General features: G+C 39.2%; 1 protein-coding gene across 4 annotated transcripts in view; it reads right to left on the reverse strand.

Annotated features, from left to right (window-relative positions):
* The window catches only part of LEF1 (lymphoid enhancer binding factor 1), a 120,148-nt gene that overhangs the window by 42,839 nt on the left and 52,378 nt on the right, over nucleotides 1–24,931 (reverse strand). The gene's annotated exons all lie outside the window — the stretch shown is intronic.

The raw sequence follows: 24,931 nt of genomic DNA on the forward strand, positions 1-24,931 counted from the left end.
AGGCAAGGATTAATGAACAATGCTAATAAAACATCAGATCCTGGCATATATGTTCAATAAATATTTGTGGAATGAGTAAAGGAAAGAAGAAAGGAAAAAGAGGCCCAATAAGCGAATTACTCTGGCTCCCAAAAGTTCAAATCGCTTATCTCTCAGACACAGTAAATTTTAGAGTTTAGACGGCTTAGACTTTGCTATAACATACATGTACACATAGATTTTCTATGTGTTTGCTTTGTTTCCTCTTCTACATTATAATTTAATAGACCATACAATCTTAGTTTATTCATTTGAAAAATCTCTTATAGCAGTAGTTCTCAAACTTTTTGCTTTCAGAGCGCTTAACACTCTTAAAAATCACTGAGGATCCCAATGAGCTCGTTTGTGTGGGTTTATTTATAAATTCCACATTAGAAATTAAAATGAGGAATTTAAAAGTATTAATTCATTTAAAAACAACAATCTTATGTTGCATGTTAACATAAAAAGCATTCTTATGAAAAAAGACCATTTTCCAAACAAAAATATAAAGGTGGCATTGTTTTACATTTTTTTTGCAAGTCTCTTTTAGCATCTAGTTTAACAGAAGATAACTGGATTCTCTTATCTGCTTTTGCATTCAGATCTCCATTTTGATGTTATTTTGGTTGAAGTACATGAAGAAAATTCAACCTCAACAGATGTGTGTGTGGAGAGGATTATTAGTAGTCTTTTCAGATTATTGTGGAACTTTTTGATACTATACCAAAACTTAACAAGTGGTAATTTACTAAAGGCTAGTTCCAGTGTTAGGGGTCCTGGCTGGCTTAGTTGGTGGAAAGGTGACTCTTGATCTTGGGGTTATAAATTTGAGTCCCACATTGGGTATTGTAGAGATTACTAAAAAATAAAATATTTTTTAAAGGCTAGTTGCAATGTAGAGTCAAAAATCATATCAATATACTTTTCCTACTCTTACATCCACTGATACATCTAGAGTTTTCAATTTAACTGTTCATGATTTTGTAACATCATGCATTTTGGTTATTTGGAAAATACTAGTTAACTGAGTTGACATATTTTGTTATATAATATAAAAATCACATTCATTAATACATCACTTATCTCATTAGAAAAGCTTTAACGATTTGGGAAGCTATCTGGCCCAGAGTAGCAGATACAAGCTTTCTAAAATTCTAATTTTTGAATTTCAAAAGCTCAAATTCTATCACTGGCAACAGTCAACTGTTTTCACTAAAGACAGATTAACTTTGCTCATTTACAAGAAAATATCTGCCAAATACCAAAGTTGGAAGAACCATAGTTAGTCAGGTGTGCATTTAAGGGCCAACATTTAATAAAATTAATAATTTTTACTGCTTCATCAGGATATTCTTAGGTGACATTGTGAATTATTTTTTCCCATGGGAGGGTATTGTGCAAAATTCAGGGATTACAAATACTAGTTTTACCCACCATTGCTTCTGTACCATCAATGCAAATGTCAACACAGTAGAAAAGACAAATAATGTGTTAGTGTCATCATGAGAATAGTTTTGACCTTGTGGGTCAAACTATCTCAGGGAACCCCAAAGTCCCAAAGACTATACTTTGAGAACTGCCACCTATAGTAAAGAATACTGCAGAAATAGTTATTGATTATTATAGACTATTGAGGCTAATAAAGTGAAGAGTATGATTTCAATTAGTTTGAATTCAGAGAGAAACTCATTTGTAGGTTATAAATATGGAGTGTTTTTGTGATATACTAAGCTATCATTTCCCCCTCCTATTTGCTAGTATTCTAAATATACCAAATCAAGAGAAATTTGAAAAGCAAACAAAAATAATGTATGCCATATCCTTTTAAATGATATCTAAAACATTTTAAAACTCCTTGACTCCCTTCATTTCAGTCAGTACAGAACCCCAGAATTGTGCTCTTTCATCAATTTTGAATTATTTTCTTCAAAGGGATTCTTGATATACAGTAGCAGGAATACAGATTTGCACCCTTAGGTGCTAAGAAGCCTCCTTCAAGTCCCTCAGTTACACTCAGTCACTGTCCGCACTGTACTTACAGCTTCTAGGACTTGACCCCTAGGACTCGACAGTATTCATCACACTGTACTGTTAGCATTTGTGCATCTATTTTCTCTCACTAGAGGCCACACCTTGGTGACTTATCTGCAGCATCCAGCGCAGGTCCTGGCAAGGCAGAGATAGTCAATATCTGTTTCTCATAACATTGTCTGAATGAGGCATTCCAACACTAAGAAGTTCATTTCTTTTAAGAAAGAATTCATACCTTTACATTTTAAACAGGGATCAATCCTTGCATTTCCTATTGATGTGTAAAAAATTAACACTAAGGTATCAGCAGCTCCACGTATCACCATTTACCATCTCACAGCACGCATGGGGCAGAGTTTCAGCACTGTGTGTGTGACCAGGTTCTCTGCTCTGGCTATTGCAGGGTTTTGGCTGGACAGAAGTCCTGTCTGCAGGATCTGCAAGCTCAAGTTTTGTGTTTAGGAGACTTCAGTTCCTTGCTAGTTGTCAGGTGGGGACCACTCACATTCCCTGACAAATACCCCTTCCATCTGAAAGCCAGCAATAGTGCCTCAAATATTTCTTGTTTTGAATCTCTTAACTTCCTCTTATATGCAGTGGAGAAACCTTTCTGCTTTTTTAAGGGCTCATGTGACCATGTCAGGCAGGCCTATCTTATAATCTCTTTCCTTAAGTCACCAGTGAGAGTGGGAGAGGTGGGTGGGGTGGCTAGGATAAGCTCAGGGTACTGCAAGACCTGTATCACTTGTTAAGACAAAGATAATCCTTTAACCTCATTTTTCCCCTCTTGTTTACAAAACATTATCAACAATTAATCTTCAGCATATAAAAATGAAGTGCCTTAACAAACATTATTTGGTGTTATTTCTGATTATAGTTATTCTGATTATACTGTAAAGTTCTGAGGTTCAGTTAGTTTTGTGTTTTCTCTTCTTTTTTCTTTTTTTATCCAGGGGCCACAATTTCAAGAGTATGTTACTCACACATACCAGAATTGAGAGGTATTGTAGTTCAGCAGGGAAGGGACAAGAGTTAGGATTAGCACATCCTTCCCTTCCTTCCTTCTAATATCAGGGAACTCAGGGAGAATTATGTGCAAGTAAAGTTCTACATTAACTACAGGGTCATGGCTTAAGAAATGGGAAAGGGAAATCTTCACTAAACAGAGTTGAGGGAGCAAATAAATTTATTTTGAAGAAATTTTAAGAGAGATTTGGTTTTCTATCCAATATCCACATGTCAGATTTTGGCCATTTACCTAAAGTTTTCTAAGAAAACTTTTAGAGAAATCATTTTTTTCCAAAGATTTTATTTATGCAAGAGACAAAACAAAAGTGAGAGAGAAAGAGAGTGAGAGAGCATGGCATGTGAGTGCACAAGTTAGAGGGAGGGGAGGGCAGAGGGCGAAGCAGACTTCTTGATGAATGGCAAGCCTGACATGGGACTCAATCCTAGGACCTGGGGATCCTGACCTGAGCTGGGGGCAATCGCTTAACTAACTGAGCCACCCAGGCACCTGAAAAATCATTTTATATTTATTTAAGTGCAACTCTTGTATTACAAGGTTATATATAGCTTTATTTTAACTTAATTATCTCATCCTTTAGGGTGACTAAAGAGTCATATAATTGCCTTACCATTTATGAATCATTAATAATGCACTCTATGCTGTATGAAACAAACATAGTAGAAATGAAGTAAATCAAAGAAATATCATTAAAAAGAGAGAAAGTACAGGTTGCAACAGCTAAAACCTGGATGCTTCAGTGAGAGACAAGAGAAGGGATATTCACTGAGTACTGACTATATTCTAGGAACTATGAGTGATGCTTTTACACTTGCGCTCCAATTTATTTCCCCATTTTCAAATGAGGACACAAACTAAGGCTCAGACAGGCTAAGTTTTGCCCCAGATCAGCCTGTGAATGGTTGAATGTGGATCAAATACAGAGTTGTTTTATCCCAAAGAACTGAACCTTTCATTGTGAATGGCTTAAAGGAATGGCAACAAAAGGGAATAATTCATTCTGGGAGCCAAAAAGGGACCCACACTTTTCAGTAATAAGAGCCTCTAGATAAAGGGACTGGGGTTGAGGCAGGAAGCTGAGAGAAGATTGGTATAAAAGGGAAAATCACTTCTAATTATGTAAAGTTGCAACATCCTATTATTTGATTGATTTCATACCTCCCTTCACAACATCCCTAATCCTCTGAGTACTTGCATTTATTTTTTGTGTTAAGGACTGTCCTTTGTCCATGTTAAGATTGTCCTTTGAGGGACACCTGGGTGGCTCAGCGGTTGAGTGTCTGCCTTTGGCTGAGGGCGTGATCCTAGAGTCCCAGGATCGAGTCCTGCATCCGGCTCTCTGCATGGAGCCTGCTTCTCCTCCCTCTTTCTGTGTCTCTGACTCTCTCTGTCCCTTGTGAATGAATGAATGAACTCTTTAAAAAGTAAAAAATAAAAAAGATTGTCTTTTGAAAATGAAGAGAAAGAAGTAGAGTCATTCAAGATTAACAAACAAACCAAAGAACAAAACAAACAGGTTTGAGACTTACTGTGATAGTGGTGAAATATTACAAATAAGGCCAGCCAGTGGCTAATTCAAAGTCAAATAAAGGCCTAAGTGAAAGAAAGGATCTTTAGATACTTACAAGGCAGGATAAAGAGAAAGATGAGCCTGCCTGGACCACTAGCTGTACAAGTGTAGGTTCTATGGGGTGCATATGTATATGTAAAAATTTTTAAAGATTTATTTTATTAGAGAGAGAGAGAGAGAGAAAGAGAAAGAAAGAAAGAAAGAAAGAAAGAAAGAAAGAAAGAAAGAAAGAAAGAAAGAAAATGTGAATATGGAGGATGGGCAGAGACAGTTCTAAGCAGACTGCACCAAGCAGAGCCCAACATGGGGCTTGATTTCATCATGACCCAAGCCAAAATGAAGAGTCAGAAGCTTAACTGCCTGTACCACCCAAGCATTCCTCATAATGTAAAATTTTGCAGTGGAAGGACAAGGGGTAGGGCAAGATTGCAATGGTTCATAGTATTTTCTGGATCACAGACACTGATCAGATAAAAAGCTGTGTATAGATGTTTTTATACACAGATACAATCACACATCAATGGATTATGGCAGGAGGTGGCAGTATCATGCATAGGGGAGAATAAGGCCTATGGGCTCTAGATTAAAATCTGCCACTGTTTTCTAAGAGAGAAGAGCTTTAGCAATCACTGCATAATATTACTATTAATAAGATAGAGTTTAATCAGCTTGTCCAAAGTAGTATTTGTTTTAGTAATTGTTTGATTTAAATCAAAAGAAGTTTAGATCACTGGGAAATAATGGAAGGTAAACAAGTCAGTGAAGCTGGGTGAGAAGGCAGGAGCAAGAGCCTTCTTTGTCTAGCCATGGAGAGCTCAGAGCAGAGGCAACAGGCTCTACTTCCCTCTGTAACCCAGTGACAAGGCTGTGTAATGACAACGGGTAATAGAAAAGGACAGAATGAGGTGACTCCAGGAGCCCCAGAATAAGAGAGGGCGTGCACTGCTTCGGGTGAGTGAATTCCCAGACGCTCTCCTCTGAACTTTATCAGCCATTATTCCCAAACAGGTTCAGTCAGGTTTTCTGGTGCTGGTCTGGGCACATGTTGGTTAAAAAGGCTCTTTCAACCCACTGCCCAGGAATGGCATACTTGAAGGGTAAAGGAAGTCTTCCCATGGCCACCATGGCAATACCTATTACCCAGTTTCAGAGGGCTGGGAGACTGCATTGTGGCACTTGAGATGTCCAATGGGACAGGAGGAACGTCTGTGGCCCACAAAACGAGGTGACTGTAGCTCTCCCCTTGAGACAGAGGGTGTCTGAAGCCAGCATGGGGTCAAGATCAGGGAAGTACCACAGCTCCCAAGAGGGAGAGGGTGGATGAGCTGTTTATATGTTCAGACTACAAAAGCATGGTACACAATTCTACAGGGACAAAGGCAACAGATTTAAACCTAATAATTTCTTTTTTTTTAAAAGATTTTTATTTTATTTATTCATAGAGACAGAGAGACAGGCAGAGACACAAGCAGAGGGAGAAGCAGGCATCATATAGATAGCCTGACGTGGGACTCGATCCAGGGTCTCCAGGATCACGCCCTGGGCTGCAGGCGGCGCTAAACCGCTGCGCCATCGGGGCTGCCCAAACCTAATAATTTCATATTGGAAAGGCACCTTTACACTTAAGTAACTATGTGAAGACACTGTTTTATTTGAAATAAAACTGATTTTTGTTTTTAAGATCAGATGTGAAGCATTTATGAAACAATAATAAGAAGGCTTCTATGCCAATTTTGTCCCACCAAACTATCTCTGATTTTAATAAATGTTGTAAGTGTAAAAATATTCTGTGTTTAAGAGAGGGTGTTTAAGGGGCCCCTGAGTGGCTCAGTCAATTGAGTGTCCCACTCTTGGTATTGGCTCAGGTCACAATCTCAGGGTCATGTGATTGAGCACTGTGTGGGATTTTCTCTCTCCCCCTCTGCCCCTAGCCCCAAAACAAAAACAAAAACAAAAAAAACTGGGTGTTTTAAAAAGTGAAAGGAGTAACATTTACATCTGTAGGGATCCTCACTTTTCTACACATTTTGCTTAAGAGTCTTTCAGAAATCAAAAGAAAAATATACAGGGCAGCCCGGGTGGCTCAGCGGTGTAGCGCCTTCCTTCGGCCCAGGGCGTGATCCTGGAGAGCTGGGATTGAGTATCACTAGTATCACGTCAGGCTCCCTGGATGGAGCCTACTTCTTCCTCTGCCTGTGTCTCTGCCTCTCTCTCTCCTCTCTGTGTATTCTCATGAATAAATAAAATCTTTAAAAAAAAAAAAAAGAAAAATATACAATGAATAAAGTATTTTGCATTCAGCTACTAACACTAAAACTCTAACTGACCTAAGTTTATTAGGAAATTCAGGTCATTTTCTATGAATATATAAATGTATTTACACTGTAATATAAGCACTAAAGCTACTCCATAGAGTAGCTGGTAGTCACTAGTTTTTGAGCCCTTGAAATGTGGCTATTAGTGCTATAAAGTGTGAAATACACACTGAATTTCAAACAATATGAAAAAAAAGAATGTAAAAAATCTTAGTATTTCTTTTTTAATACTGACTACACGTTGAAATAACATTTTGGCTTTATGGCATTAAAGTTATTACTAAAATTAATTTAACCTCTTTCTCTTTACTTTTTTCATTGGCCACTAGAAAATTTAAATATGACTTCTATTTGTGACTCACATTATGTTTATCAGGCAGGTCTGCTCTGCTTTAGAGTTTGAAAATCTGTATGTAAGACTGCCTTTTTTCCCTACTATACTCCAATTTGGCTTAAGCAACAACAAAAAAGTAGGCATGTTTACTGAGAAAAGTTCCTTTAGCTAAAGGAAACAGATTAGGACAACGAAAGTAGAAAAGTTTAGTGGAGGAGCTGGCAAACATTAAAATTCAGTATCTCATCCTGAGAACCAAGTGAAGAGGTTTAAAACCAAGTATTTACATGAGAAGCAGTATAAAACTCTAATGTTTCATATAATGTAATGAAAAAATAACTAAATGGTATCTTTCATAGGTTAGAGTCTTCTGAATAAATAAGCAGTTACATGTAACTTCTTCAGCTTGTCAGCTCAAATTACTTTTAAAAACACCTAATACACATTTTCAGATTCTTTACGAGTTAATGATCAACTCATTCCTTGATGGGTAACCATCTTTTCCATCTCACATCAGAGTATACTGCCTAAAAAAATCCCCACAGCTTATCTTGAGTGAAAATGAAGCTGTATTCATAGGATATACTTGTATGAGTCAAGGAAAAAGAACCTTTTGTTTTGGATTTAAAAACAAAATCCTGAAATGAGTTGAGGCAGAATGGAGGCAGAAAACTTAAATGACAAATACAGTAGATTACAAAATTAGGTTTTATGTAATTTTGCACATTTTGATTCATCTTAAAGCCCCCAAGTAAGTCAAACTAGAAAACTTTCCTTGAAAACATTTGCTTCAATGGTATAAAAAGAGGAAGCAAAATGTAAAGACCTTTTATTATTTTAAAATTTTTTGTAAAGACCTTTTAAAAGACTCTAAATTCTACTTATATATTATGAAAGAGAAGTGTTCTATAGCTAGTGGGAAATCATAGCAGCAAAGATGAAAATAGTTATCCCCTGCTGGTGAAAAAGGATACTTCACCAAACATAAAGTTAAAAATAAACTATTTTGTACCATTTATTGTGAATAGAAAACATCCTCCCTGAATTTTATTTTGTTTCTTTTTGGGCGTGGGGGTTCATGCTGATGAACTCAAGGTAGATACTGAATGCCCTATCTATAAATCCTTCATAAGAGCAACCTAGGTTGCCTTTAATTTATAGTAGTGTGCTTGTACTTGCTCTCTAGAGTGAATTACTACATTTTCAGGAATTCTGAGAGCCTGTTAATATTATGTGGGTAGCTAGAGATTGGCCATGGTGGGATTATTTACACCATGGAAACTGGCAAATGTGAAAAGTCCATGTCACTTCCCCTGAAGCTGTTGTTAAACATGTAACAGCACACCACACCACTAGCAATCCCTGAAATGCTTCCTAAATTACTAGGTGAAACAAACTTTTCTTTCTTGATATCTCTTTGACAAGTAACAGAACATAATTTTGATCTTTGTCTGAAACCATTCCAGAATAGGAATTTCCAAGATCATCATTTGACATGATCGAGGATGATGGGATCCTGCTAACACTGGGTGGGACGTGTGGCTGTCATGTGGTCATTAATCACTTTGCCTGGTACCTTATGCCTGAGCCTTAACAGCATGAGGTCTGAGTGACTACTAGAAGGAGCTCCACTGCACAGAAATGAGAAGAGACTTGTAGAAGATTCATGGGCATTTCCCCCCACACACACTCCATTCAAGGAAATAATGTATTCAAAAAAGTGTGAAAATACTTGATATAAATATATTTTTTAAAGAATTTATTTATTTATTTATTTATTTATTTATTTATTTATTTATTTATTTATTTATGAGAGACACAGGGAGAGAGAGAGAGTGGCAGAGACACAGGCAGAGGGAGAAGCAGACTCCATGCAGGGAGTCTGATGTGGGACTCGATCCCGGGACTCCAGGATCACGCCCTGGGCCGAAGGCAGGCACTAAACCACTGAGCCACCCAGGGATCCCCTATATAAATATTTTTTAAAGTTACGTATAACAAATGAATCTTACGCTGGAAAGGAAATAATTGAGACTGTGCCACATATGCATTAAAGAATGCAGCTTTCAACATGAGGGTGGTGTATCGAGTGCAATCATCCAGGCCATCTGCACAGAATATGGTATGGCACTAAATGTTAAAAAAGGAGATGAGAGGCTCTTGTCTTTGCAGCATATTCATTCAGGAAATGTAACATAAATTCTTATAGGGATATCTGAAAATAATTGTGAATTTTAGGGAGAGTTATAAAGAAGCAAAAAAAATTTAAGGGCTAATTAAGGAATGTTCTTTAATACATTCACCTTTTTGCTTTAATAATACTTTTCCCCAGGTTTTGGTACAAGATAGTCAATAGGGAGGGACCAGTTCTCAGGCAAAAATAATAGCATATTAGATTTGAAGTCAAAAGACTCAAGGTACTTACTATTCCTGGTCCTACCTGCTATTTGCTGTGTGAACTTAGGCAAATGACTTAACTCTTCTGTGTTCCCGATTCCTTATTAAATGAGGCTAATTATTTTCCCTGGCTAGGTCTGTGTAAGGATCAGATGAGATCATGCATAGAAAAACACTTTGCAAATAGTAAAACATCATGTATTAATTCCACTTTGGAAAAAGAGAAGTCATTATGCTCATTTCCTACAATGAGAAGGTTATTACCTGAATCAACATGTACAAGTTCAGTGAAAATCGAACGAAGCTAACTTTGAAATTTGCTGAAACAGTGATGGCCTCAAAGCATCCTCTCAATCATTGTTTCACTACTGATTAGCTGCCTCTACTTCCCTACTAGGATAAGGTCTTTACCTAAGAATGTTTTTTTTTATGATGCAAATATGTTACAATAAGGTCCATCTAAACACAAGGAGGATATTTTAAGTCACCTCTTTAATATGTATCGCCTGCTCCATCTAAAAGCCAGTATTTTTTTTTTAATTTTTATTTATTTATGATAGTCACACAGAGAGAGAGAGAGGCAGAGACACAGGCAGAGGGAGAAGCAGGCTCCATGCACCGGGAGCCCGACGTGGGATTCGATCCCGGGTCTCCAGGATCGCGCCCTGGGCCAAAGGCAGGCGCCAAACCGCTGCGCCACCCAGGGATCCCTAAAAGCCAGTATTTTAATGATGTTTGAGTGAAGGCAGATGAACGAATGATTGGCTGGGGAAGATAATACAGAAAATGGAAATATATATACTGGGGAGCCAAGAAACACCACAGATCATCCATAAACACGGGAGGTAAATGCAAGGGAGAGGAGTGGGTAGGCAAGAACCTCAGGTATAACGACTTGAATGTGACCTTGAGGGTTTTTGCCATCAGCAAATGATAAACATAGGGACCTGAATACATTCAGTGTCCTTTCCAGCACCAATGACCCTGTGATCCCAAGAGTTCTAAAATTTGAATTCCAATAGTCTAATATTCTGCACCTCTTTTTTTTTTTTTTGGTAGCAGCTATGGAAAAAGAAAGTTAGGAAGGCAAAAACAAAAAAACAAAACAAAACAAAAAAGAAATGTGCACAGTTAGAGATGACTTATCTACCTGAACATTTAAAAAATCATTTTGAGGGACACCTGGGTGGCTCAGCGGTTGAGCATCTGCCTTTGGCCCAGGGCATGATCCTGGGGTCTCTGGATTGAGTCCCACGTCGGGCTCCCTGCATGGAGCCTGCTTCTCCCTCTGCCTGTGTCTCTTTCTCTCTCTCTCTCTATGTCTCTCATGAATAAATAAATAAATAAACAAACAGATAAATAAATAAAGATTATTTTTTAAAAATCATTTTGAAGATGGAAAAATGCCATACTGCCAGCCGATAGGGCACAGGTTCAATGGCAGCATGTACTGGTATTGTGAAGGAACACCAATAGAGCTTACAGAACTGATATACAACAGAAAGCAGGGGCATTTTAATTGCCATTAAACCTTTCTCCTAGTGCAAGGACCTGTAAGGCTATGCTAATCACGACCTCAGGACAGAACCCCCAGATGAGATGGGGTCATACTGCCAAAATTCCATTAAGGGCTTCTCCCTTTCTACAGCAAAGCCTGGACCTGCTCGGTATTCCTGCACCCCAAATCTACCTTGAATTTCTAGCACTAAGTGAACCTTCAACTGGGGTTTGTCTGTGACCAGTGAGGTAGCACTACCCCACCAGAAGGGCAGGAAGATAGCAACAACCTAGAGTTTATTGCATATGCACAAAAAGGTCTGCCCAACGTCTCCACTGACAAAGTGAGCTGACTCTCAGTACTTATAGGCTTCAAGAATTGTATGATAAGAGATATGGTCCTACATAACAGCAAATGTGGAATAAGAGTCAGCTTCGTTTCAGGAGTCTCACTTCCAGGTCTCCTCTGAGTACATTATTTCAAAGAGAACACAGCTTTGGCAGTTTGGTCCAGCTGTGAATAAATCACTCCAAGGAAAGGCTGAGGTCTTGGGAGAAAGGCCATAATTGAACTATAGCAAAACAACCAAGTTTATATTAGTTTACAAAGTGTTTTCATGCTCTTTATCTCATTTGGACCTCACCACGCCCTGTAAGGAAAGTATTGTCAACATCCCATGTTTCAGGTAAGGACACCAAAGCTCCAGAAAGTCCAACATCACATCACAGTGGAAGTAGAAAAGGTTGGACTCAATCCTGTTTCCTTTCACCCAACGCTGATGTGCCCCATTTTCTCACTTTCCAGTGGCCAACAGCTCCTTTTAGATTGGTCTGAAAAGTTGACCTGGAGCAGCCAACAGGGTCTCAAAGGCAGTTATGAGGAATGTCAAACTAGAAATGCACAGCCAAAAAAGAAATCACCGAAGAGTGTTCCCTTCTTCTTAAAATGGTATCATTGCTATCACGATCTGTGTTCGTGCTTTTGAGATCATCCTAACATGCTAACGAACAGTATAATCAATAAATCATTCACAAGACTCTTGATTCTCAAGCAAAGCTGATGAATGGAACGTCAAGATGGAATGTAAAGGTATCACTCTACTCAGAGAATGATATCTATATAGAGAATTTGTCTATAAAACAAAGAATCATTTTGAGAAATGTATGTGCTGTTTTTTCTTTCCCTTTAGTTTTCCAGTTTATGTAAATAATGGTCATTTCTATTCTCTCCAGCCCTATTTAAGCCTGTTTTAATGTCTAAATGTGCAGATAACATAAGCCACTGTAAATAACACATTTTCTTTGTTTAATGAAACCTAGAATTTTCCTCCTCAGCTTATCACTAATTCAGTTGTGTTTTCTCTAACTAAACATGTTTTCTTTAACTGCTACCTCTCTTTAAAATTTTTAACGAGGTGAAATTTGGGGCTTTAAAAATATTTAAAAGAGGGAGGCTGGGTGGCCTCCCTGGGTGGCTCAGTGGTTGAGTGTCTGCCTTTGGCTCTGGTCGTGATCCCAGGGTCCTGGGATCGAGTCCTACATCAGGCTCCCCATGGGGAGCCTGTATCTCCCTCTGCCTGTGTTTCTGCCTCTCCTTCTCTCTGTCTCTCATGAATAAATAAAAAATCTTTAAAAATTTTAAACAAACAGGAAAACAGCTTTTAATTTCCTCAAATAGTTAAACAGAATTATCATCTGACCTAGCAATTCCACTCCAAAGTATTACACCCAAGAGAACCAAAAGCATGTATTCACATAAATACTTGTACACAAATGCGCGCAGCAGAGCTATTCATAATAGCCAGAAACTGAAAATAGCCCAAATGCCTATCAACTTATGAATGGATACACTGTGGTATATCCCTACAATGGAATATTAACCAGCCATAAAAAGGAATGAGCATATGATACATGTTAGAACACAGATTAACCTTAAAAACTATGCTAAGTGACAAAAAAGGTCACATGCTGTATGACTGCATTTGGATGAAATATCCAGAATAGGCAAATCCTTAAAGACAGAAAGTAGATGAGAGGTTGTAAGAATTCAACGGGAGAGGGAAATGGGACTATCTGCTAAGTGGTGAAGGGTTTCTCTTGGGAGTAATAGAAAAGTTCTGGAATTAGGGGTGACTGTTCCACCAATTTAGTGAATATAGTAAGGAATCACTGAACTATACAGTTTAAATGTTGAATTATAGGTTATCTGAATTATGTCTTAATTTTTAAAAACAAACTAAAGGCACAGAAACTGACTTGCATTGAACGGAAGCTAATTTTACTTTCTTGTAAGGCAAACTGAAGTGAAATTCTACTGTGTGTGCCTTTTGTATCTTTGAACCTAGTAATTTTATGTGCAGCTATGGCAGGGGAATCTCAAAAGGCCAAACTTGGGATTATATACAACCAAAGCACAGACCACAGCAAAAGCATGACATACTGTGTGTATTTAGGGACACATACGATATCCACATTATCATATTGAGACTTCAATAGCAGCTAGCCTCCCACCTTCCCACACAGACACAATTCCTGGGCCTATCTCACAACTGCCCTTAGCCTCTCTCTGCCCCCCATCCCTTCCAGCAGTGCTCTCTGGAGATGTCCCATGAACAGCATTGGCCTGATTCTCATGAGCACTGTCAGTGAACAGGCAGTTGTGAACTGGAGATGCACCTTTTCTGGTATTCTCTAACCTACTGGAGAGTGATTTGGGTGTGTGCAAACCTTCTGGGATCTGGCATGGTCTACTAAGCTTCCCCTTGGTTGCCAGGTGGACAGATGGACGGATGCCAGGGGAGCTAAAGGGATCATACCTTGCAGACTCTGAGCAAAGTATGCACAGAAAGGCTCAAGGGCATTCTGCTGGCCCAGTCATCAAGCCAGGTTTTCAGTCATTGGTAACCTAAAAACTATACATTTTTAACTTGGAGTGCTACTGTGCTTTATATTTTTCCCTTATTTAAAAATGCAACAATTTTCAAAATTTAGAAGCACACAAAGAATCTACTTTATTTTTTAAAAAATATTTTATTTATTTATCCATGAGAGACACAGAGAGAGAGGGGTGGTGGTGGGGCAGAGACACAGGCAGAGGGAGAAGCAGGCTCCATGCAGGAAGCCTGACGTGGGACTCGATCCCAGGTCTCCAGGATCAGGCCCTGGGCCAAAGGTGGCACTAAACCACTGAGCCACCAGGGCTGCCCCAAAGAATCTACTTTAATGTAATATCTACTCCTTAAGAGAACTACTAGGGTTGGAATAAAAAGCTTAAAGGCTATTCTCTCAGAATTTTAAACATTGTTTTCACTCCAAATATCTCCATTTTCAAAATTAACTTCAATAATGTTTCAAAGGATGATTTTTACTGTTATGAATGAAATTTTTAAGCTTTCTACTTCATTTCTCTATAGAAGATCTGGCCAAATTCTTATAGAGGAGTGAAAACAATCCCATCTCTTGCAAAGTCTCTATCAGTGTTTCATTAGCCTCCCATCATAGGATATGTGCAAAATGACTTCTGGGCTTGAGATGAAATATTCATTTTACCTTATACAAGAGGAGGAAAATTGCCACTTCAAAGTGATCGAGTGCAAAGCAGTTTATTGAAGTGGAATTTGAGAGCTGGAAGGAGCCTGAGGGCCCACGATCTTACTATCCTCAGTGTCCGATGGGGAAAGTGACTGGAGGGAAATTAGGTAACTGGTCATCTGCAGCCAGGCTCCAGATCTTCCCACTCTGGATTCAGTGCTCTACCTTGGACATGGTGCTACTACCAGATTCAGCAAAAGTACTCAGAGGTGAGCTGAAATCTGGCTCAGGGAGATTAAACAATCCAACCACTGCAGTTCTCTTTATTAAACTTTCTGTTGAGCACCTCTCTTGTTGGTGCAGGGCCAGACAAGGAAGCGTGGTAGTGGGGGCAAAGATAAGTAAGATATCATCTCTGTTCTTAAGGAACTTAGTACCTAACTCAAGGACGTAAGACCCTTGTGCAAGCAACTATGATGTGGAATTTTTTTTTAAATGTTTTCTTTTCTTTTTTCTTTTTTTTTTTAAGATTTTATTTATTTATTCATGAGACACGGAGAGAGAGAGGCAGAGACACAGGCAGAGGGAGAAGCAGGCTCCATGCAGGGAGCCCGATGTGGGACTTGATCCCAGGACCCCAGGATCACACCCCGGGCCAAAGGCAGGTGCTAAACCGCTGAGCCACCCAGGGATCCCCCTGGAATTTTTTTTTTTTAAGATTTCATTTATTTATTCATGAAAGACACACCGAGAGAGGCAAAGACGTAGGCAGAGAAAGAAGCAGACTCCATGCAGGGAGCCTGATATGGGACTCAATCCCAGGACTCTAGGATCATGACCTGAACTGAGGCAGATGCTCAACCGCTGAGCCACCCAGGCGTCCCGATGATGTGGAATATTCGAAGCAAAACTACACCAGATGGGAGAGGACCGAGTCCAGCAGCAGCTATTAGGATTGGGAGGATGGCACCAACAGAGGGAATGGTCACAAATGTGAGTGCCCTAGAGGATGCAGGGGACAATGGGCTGACTGGGGTGACAGACTGGACATGGTGGTGAAAGGAAGGGCCAGGAGAAAAATACTATAAAACACTATAAATAAAAAGTTCCAAACTACAGAAGCTTCAGAGGGCATGAGGCTGCCTTTGGGGATCAGAATGGGAAAGAGAGGTGGATGAAGAACGATGACAGGCCAGGTTTCCTGCATTTGCTGAAAACAAACTGCAATGGTAATAATGCCACACATTCATGTACTGACCAGGGTTACTGTTGTTGTTGCTTCATGCAACACAATTACCAAAGTGACCTGTGTGAGGTCACTGGGCTAGAAAGTGGCAGAGCTCATGCCAGATTCCAAGGCCTGACCTCTTCTGGTCACCAACCATCCTACAGACTTCATAATGCTACGTCTTATCACGGGTAAGTTTGAAAGCTCAGTTGCATAAAAAGAAATGATTTTCCAAAGCCCAGTCATATTGGTAAAAAGTATGTATGAAAAAGTGACATCACATGATCATCAAAAAACACCCAACGATGAAAGTCAATTTATACATATTTCTATTCTCTTTCGATTTTTGTGAATGCTGAGAGGAAATGCACAGGCGGACAGGCTGAGAAAACGGGTAATGGCAGAAAGACAAGTAGCAATCAGCCAGCAGGCCACCACAGATGTTTTGTCACCCTGAGCCCAACAGTGGGCTGGCAACTTGAGCCAGCCTGGAAACGAAGAAAAACCCAACCCCACACCTCTCATGCCCCTTCGTATAAAAGGCTGGTGGGTATTGGTGGACAGGCTGACTGGGCCATAAATAGCTCCCTTTCTCTGCTCTTCGCTATTTGTATTCTGCATGAATGTGCGGACTCACGCGGAAAGGAGGACCGAAGTCAGTGTTCTCTGTAGGTAAATGTGCTGGCATTCACAGGCAGAAACAAGGAAACGTTTTTTTTTTTTTTTTTTTTAAAGACCACACAGGTACAGCAGTCTCAGTTCTGGGAAAAATGAAATTTCGTATAATGTCTACAAACAGAAAAGTATGTAAATATATGCAATGAAATGTTAACCACCATGTTAACTTTTAAGATTAGAGGTGGTTTTTTTGTCTTTCGTACTTTTCTGTATATTCTAAAATTTTTACCAAGAATATTATGCATTAGCCTTATAATCAAAGAAAAAATGTATTCTATACAGAAGGGAAATTTTAGTGCTACATGAGCTCTCTAGTATGAAGGACATTTTATACTATGGATTTTATTTCAGATAGCCACTGAAGTCAGCCTCAGCCTAACATGTCAATTTTTAGTTTTTTTTTAACACAATCTCCCCCTATGTTTCTGCCAAGTACATGATTATCTTCACACACACACACACACACACACACACACACACACACACAGTTTGATAACATTTTATTAGATCTACTGAAGCAGAACAACTGGGCATCATGCCTTCCCATCATGGAGTGCAACACTCTTTACCCAAGCCCCCTCTGCTATCCAGAGCCATTTCTCCTGTTACTGAGAAAAGAACAAGACACAGAAAACCTAGTAGAGGCACACATCTCATGGGGACAATTACCACATGAAGGTCTTACAACGGGAGCCAAGATATCCTCGAAAACACCATTCTGATGACCCATATCCAGACACCCACAGTGTAAACCTGGCTAGAAAGGGACAGGTCCTCTGGGTAGAGATGGGTAAGACAAAGAGAGCCATGAAGTGAAACTCTTCTTCAATTGAATTTAAGAGAGAAATGGAAGTATCAGTGGACCCAATCATATCTTCAATCATTCTGGAAATTGTACAGCTCCAAGGGACCTCAACCTTGATATGTGGCTTTATAACAGTGTGCTTCAACTTTGAGGTTTCCTCTCCAAATGGCTCAGATTTTCCACATCAACCTTCAGGTGCTTTGCAAGAGATGACAGTTTTGTAACATGCTATAACATTGTGCTGGTAATTAAAAGGTCTCAGTTTATCATCATCTTATCTGTGATCAGTTTGCCATAGCACCTCTTTCTTACTTTCGGCTTCTTCTAGATTTGACTCACTCATAGTGTATCCTTTCTCCTTGCAACCTGACCTGGTTAAGAGGTGCAGCACCGATGTTTTACTGGACTTGGTTTTTTCCTATCCAAATTAAAGCAATGACACGCATAAAGGTTAGGTATTTTCCTTCTGAATGTGTACAATCAATCACAGTAAAACATAGGAGATACCCAATGGCCTTGGAACTGGGGACACTTCCAGCAAAATACAAGCAGCCACATGGTCAGGAGAAACTGAGGTCAAGTGATGGAAAGGTGTCCCACTTCATCCTACCAGATCTTTTCCAAGAGGTAAACAGGATCACCCATGAAACCCATATAAATTACTACCTTCTCAATTTCCTTATTTATAAGGTACACTCGGTATGAAGTTAGGATTAACAGTTAAATATTAGGTTTAAAAATAAACAGAAAACAAGCAAACAAGCCCTTCCTGTTGAGCTGTACTCATGGCCCTATTAACCCTCTTAATTACATTAAAAGAATCTGGAGTAAAGATCTTACTAATAATTAGAGCTGACTTATGTGTGTTTTTCATTCTCTATCTACAACCAGGAATACAGGATTGATCCAGACCAAGTATCAAATTCAATGGGTCCCTTCTGTCCCCAGTTTAGGAGGCAAACTTTGATCTGCAAAAACTTACATTTCTACCTAGGGATGTTTTGATAACAAAGGAGCTTGGCAGACAAAGGAAACTTTGTTAAATCTTCTAGAAGCTACTTATCTGCTGTGGGCATGCAATCTTTTGGCATATTTGAGTTAGCACCTGCGTGGCAGAACTAATTAAATTCAAGGGAAGATAAATCCATTCCCTGTAAGGCCATCCACTATTCCTCCTTAATGTTTTAGCCTGAACACCTCCTCAATTCGTTTCCATGATTAACAGATGAAAACTAAATGCTGTTGACTTCCTGGGGGCTGTCATCTAGACCCGTCTCTGCAAATGAAGAGGGCATAAGTTGTCTTCCAGGAGAGTCAGGTGATTTGGCATGAACTCTGGAACCAGACTGCCTAGGTTGCCTGGATTTGAATGTTACGCCTACCTGTAACCAGCTGGATGACTTTGACAAGTTCACACTACCTCCATGTGCCCCAGACTAAATGAAAAATGGGGAAAAACAGGAGTACCCTTGAAGGACTATGTGAGGAGTACAGGTATTAATATCTGCAAACTACTTAGAAGAGTGCTTGGCACATTGTAAGTACTATGTAAGTGTCAAACAAAAATAAATGTACGCAACATGCTTAGAATGGTGGCCAATATGCATGGGGTATTACTATTCGTATCTAATGTAAATCTTAATCTAGAAAATAGAGCCCAAACATTTAGGGTCCTGGATACAAAGACATTCTCTGAGGTTCTAAACTATGACCTCTTGCTGTATACAGATTTTTAAAAAATCCAGACAAGCTAGTTTCCATCATCAAGTCCTAAGCTCTTGGGGTGTGGGGGTCAAGTGTAGCAGGTCCACAGAAATACCCATCTGCCCAGCCCCATAATTAAAAAGAAGTCACCATTACAGAACACAGATTTGTTTGAAGTTCACCAGAGCTTTAACGATACAAATTACTTTCTCCCAGTATTTCAAGCAATTATCACTTTTAAAGTCTAGTGGGGGAGGGGTGTGAAAGGGAAAGTAATGAGGATTTGTATTAGAATTGCTTTTCCCTTCAATTGTTTATATTCAGCAAGAGCAAGTAGCCTCCAATGGGGAGGGGAGATAGGGAAGAAAGGCAGATGGCAATGTTGGCTAAACAGTTTTCCAGGTAGAAAATTAACATCCTCCAAATAATACTTGTTATAGATTTTTGTCTGCTATTTTGAGTACAGCAACAGGGGTCACTAAATATTATAATCATTTCCTTATGGGGCCTGTTTTCACTTTCTAAAATTAACACATTTCATTATTTTATACTCATTTCTCTGAAGTCAGAATTTCCTCCGAACATCATACAGTATAGGCATTTTCTATCTCTACAATTTAATAGCTTCAATCTGTCCTTGGTGATACAAGGATTTGTCTGTTGCCTAGAAGGTTGCTAACAGGATGATTATAATTGTATTTGAGATTGACACTCATGCTACCAACATTTAATAACAAAACAACACAGGAGGTTATTTTCCAACAAAAGAGCCAGACATATCGATGTCTTTTATATCTTAAGAATGCTTCCCTTTCCACTTCTCTCAGGAAATCATCCTAGCTGATCTATGCCCCTCTTCTAGCATAGGCTCTCCATGCAGGCCTCCTGATATAGTGCAAGACTGACAGATCTGTATTCGAATCTTGACTCTGAACCCTTCATAATTCTTGTCTACTTACTTAATCTGTTTCTTCTACTATAAAATGGAAATGTTAATACCCACCCAGCAGTGTTATGGTAAGGCTTAAGGAAAAATATATAGAATTCATGGTCCTGGTAGCAGCTCAGTAAGTACATGACCACCTTTCATATTGTTTCAAACCTTAGATGGGTCCTCTAACTGTATGGTCTCTGAAATCTGTCTGGATTAAGCATTTATGAAATTGATAGAAAGATGGGTCATCTTTTTAAATGTTGGGTTTCCTAACAATTGGACAAATTCAGGCAAGTTTCTCCTAAGCAGATATATGGTTTGTTAACACCTCTTGCCCCAATATTTCCTCCTAATACACCAAAGAACACATGAGTCACAAAAAAAGAAGAAAAGATTATTCATGATGGTAATCTGAAAAGCACCTCTATGAAGGTAAATGAAGAGCTTTCACCTGTGAGATGCACCCATGCAGACTTGACTCTCTACCTTCCTTCCATTCCTACTATTTTTTCCTAGAACATATATAAAGCTTTGATGACTTCACAAGAGCTGTATTTCATCACAATTCCCAGCACATTGGCCTATAGCTAATTTCTGAAAACACCACCTTCTAAGTATGCTTGAGGACCTTGCCAGTGAACTGCACCATTGGCTGTCACCTTGAAGCAATCAGGCCATGCTGTAGAGTCCCAACACACTGCTTGAAGGGAGGAGAGGAGGGAAAAACAAGAGAGGCTACAAAATGAGATTCCTTCCCTTTTGCAACTAGCATATACATTCTCAGCCATGACTCTGTCACTTATCCCCATCACTTTCTTTAGAAGAAGGCATGTTTAAAAAAGGATGAGGTAGAAGAAAAGATGAGCAAGTAATTTACTGGCATACAAGAATGGCAGATGGATTAAAGAGGACTATTCATGTTATATCTTCTTATCCATGAAATCAAGCCATACCTTAATTCTCCCTTCAGAGGTCATCAGCTAGTGGTCAGAGTAGGCAAAAAGCTGGGTTGTATGGGGATAAGACATGAAATAGTGGTTTAGTGGTGCTAGAATGGTGGATTGGCACCAACCAACCTAGACCGTGTTGACATGTCAGGAACTGTTATACACTGTATGGTTGTTGGGACTTTAGAAACTCTCATCTCTAGAACCCTACTCTGTGTCTGTGATAGTTGTGGTGTGGCCAGATGAGAGCCTGAGATATCTACTCTATTCTAGAAGAGGCCCAAGAAGGGGCAATGCCAGTACAAAGAGCTCCCTGGACTGAGGGTCAGTTTTTCACTGTATGCTCCAATCCTCTATATAGACACCATTCTTATCTTGGTTTTTCACAGGCAAAGAGAATGTTGTCTCTTGAAATGGTACCCAGGACTATGTTAGCCACCTCCCAACTTGGAGGCTCACAGCTACAGGATGGTGGTGAAAGGGATGGTGTCTAGAGCAGACTGCCAAAATCTGAATCTCAACTCTGCTACTTATATAACTCTGGGCAAGTTACTTGTCTGTCTGTGCCTCATCTAAAAATAAGGATTGTGATATTAGTATCCAGCTCATAGAGTCGTTAAGGATTAAATGAGCTACTATTAGTTAAGTTTTTGGATCAGTTCCTGGCTCATAAAAATGTAAAAATAAATCAATAGCTGTTTCACAGTAACCAAATGTCATTTGCACCTTGTACAAATGTCTTAGCATGAATATGACTAATATGTGCTTCTCATTTAAACCTAAGTCCTTTTAGAGAAATAGCCCTCTCAGAAAAGGCAGAGTCAAGCCAGGGTCTCACACATCCACAGTGATATCTATTCTAAGATGTCCTATAGCGACCCCTAAAGTACATCATTAGGTAATGTCAAGAAAGCATGGTCAGAAACTGCCCTGTTGGAGTGGAAACAACATAGAAGAGGCAGGAGCCCAGAAATGGAAGCATGGTGCTGCTATAGCCTAGATGCTATAACTGGAGAACGCTATCCAAAGTTGGGGTATTACTGAAGTGAAAAATACACCATGTGTTACATTAATGGTACCAATGGAAACCATGCTCTTTGTTTAATGTCATATGTGACCAAAAAGGAATAAATACATTAAGCCAGTAAATCCAGTAACCAAGAATTTTTAGTTTGAAAATCATAGAGAAAGTACATGCGCCAGAGAGGTTCTGATGAAGGCAGATAAAAGAGGTCCATGGGGCTTCAGTGGTGCTGTTATTGACCAACAGTAGGGGGAAAGAGCCATTCAGGTTTGCAGGGAATCATTAGGGAATGGGGTACTGATAAAACTGTGTTAAGGGGGAGAAGGGAGCATCTGCTGAATGAATGCCCCTTTACAAGTCCTTGAAACTAATATGCACACAAAGAAATTGAATTGTTGTGGGCGTGAAGGGGGAAATGGGGACCAAAGTCAGGGAGCACCCACCCTGCCACAAGCCTACCTCCTGTACAGTCAGGCTCACCTAAAACATCCTGTTTTTGCCACAGATCACAAGCACCTTAAACCCAACCCTGCACTTAACTGCTATCAAAATATCAAAACATAAGACATCTACAAATCTGCTCTTCGAAGAATTTAACAAGGTTTCCCTGGCACTCTATAACGGGAGGAAGGGCAAATGCAAACAGTAATAACCATGATGCAAGGTTGGGGACATGAATAAACTGCAGGTAAGTGTGTTGAGAGAGAAGGGGAGGCAGGGAAGACAAAGCAATATATGGCTATTTCTACCATTTGGTCAGTCATTTTCACATTGCTTACAATACTTTCATCTATAAAAGATTCAGCTTTGGACATTAAACTCATTAAAGACCACGATGTGAAGACAAAGAATAAAAGAAAGGCAACAAGTAAGTTTAAAGCAATCTGATTTCTTTTTTTGTTTGTTTGTTTTAAAAGGCAAATTATGTTAGGGAAACTTTAGAAAGTTTCGACTATGCAAAATTTTACCTATTTCATTAAAAGTTATCAAAATCCCATTTTTTCATTGTAGAAATTCAGCATATTTTGGTAGTCACAAGCTACCAAGTCACAAGTCAAGGACTCCGAACTCTGAAATAGCTCAGAGTATTTAAGCATTCAAGCAAAACAAGAAACATAAAGAAAAACTGTCCCTCAGAAAGTTTCTCTCTCCTTTACCCATTTGGTAAGCAAACAAAAGTAAAAAATATTTTCAGAGTTAAGTAATGAAATCTTTAAAAACAAGCCAGGGAGAAGAACCAAGCTTACCTCAATGAGAGACTCTAGAGCACTTTTGTATACAAAGAGCCATACAAATGCTATCATCATCATCATCATCATCATCATCATCATCATCATTGCTATCATCATCATCATCATCATCATCCCTGTTGTCGATACAGCAGGATGAAAAGAAGTATCAACTGAGCCCTTCCAGAAAGTGGTTATTGCAGAAAGAAGACTTTCATCACCACTACCACCCCAAGGATCCTGTGTAAAACGGGAAAGGTCAAAATGAGGAGAACAGCAAAGGTGAAAAGACAGATGGTGTAAAGTAATATGAAATGTGGAGATTATTTTGGTGAGCAAACACCATGAGATGAAGATACAAGATTTAACATTTGGGGAGAAAAAAATGGAATATAGTGAGCAGGAACTGAAGGGCAAAGAAAACACCTTACATTCTAGAAAAGGAGAGAAGTTAGGACCACTGTCAGAGGTACATGCCATATGAGAAATAATTTGTCACCATCTAATGACCTCAAACTGAAGCACATTTGCAATATTTTAGAGAAGTGCCTGTCCACAGTCTGAATGGAATAGAATATATATGCACATAAATACACTGCTATAACTGGTATATTCCTCTGCTAGAGACAGAAAAGTCTCTATTGGTCATATGAAAACCTAACTTAATTTAGAAATGAACTATCCAGGGGCACCTAGGTGGCTCAGTGGTTGAGTGTCTGCCTTCAGCTCAGGTTGTGATCCCAGGGTCCTGAGATCCAGTCCTTTATTGGGCTGCCCTCGGGGAGCCTGCTTCTCCCTCCACTTCTCTTTCTCTCTCTGTGTGTGTCTCTCATGAATAAATAAAATTTTAAAAAAATAAATAAAACTTAAAAAATAGAAAATAAATTAAAAAAAAAAAAAAAGAAATGAGCTGATGTCCAAATACATCAGACCAAAAGGCACAGTGTAATACAAGGGCCAACCTGAGTGTGAGAACCAGGAGCAAGCAGAAACAGTACGATGATGAGAATAAGCAAGAGAAAAGGTCCAAGGAGCCCTCTGCATCTACCTATAACTGAAATCGTCCAGAGTACCACAATTCACCTTACCATGCTACACATATAAACTCCAACTTGAAAACTGCTTGCTAGGAGTGTTGTCAGAGTCTCAATCAGGACAACTTGGAACAGTGTGTGGCTGAAGTGTGGGTTCTGATCTCGAGTGTTAGCTTTCCTTTTCACTGTCTGTGAGAACTTGGCTGCATTAACCTTCCTCTGCCTCATTTCCTGCAGAAGGATAACAGAATCTACTTCATGAAATTAATGGACCTAGAGTGCTGGGAGCAATGCTCGGCATACAGTAAGCACTGCATAAGCGTTCACCAGTAAAGGAACTGGTTACATTCCTTGGCTTCAAGCCCATAAGCCTCTGAGGGTGGCAACATGTGAACACCGGGCACAGTCGCTTCAAGGCGTCACTACACACAATTCACATTCACACATCCTCTTTTCTCTGAAAAGGTTAACCTTTTCATTTGAAAGACAATTTGGTTTCTTTCTTTAAAATAAATCAGCTTTGTTTCTCCTTATTAGACTTTTTAACTCATGTAAAACATCCAGAAAACCTAAATAAAAGTTAAATAAAAAATTACCTGGTAATTACCACCCAGAAAAAAACTGA

The sequence above is a fragment of the Vulpes lagopus genome, chromosome 6 (genome assembly GCF_018345385.1).
Source record: "Vulpes lagopus strain Blue_001 chromosome 6, ASM1834538v1, whole genome shotgun sequence".
In the NCBI taxonomy this organism is placed as follows: domain Eukaryota; kingdom Metazoa; phylum Chordata; class Mammalia; order Carnivora; family Canidae; genus Vulpes; species Vulpes lagopus.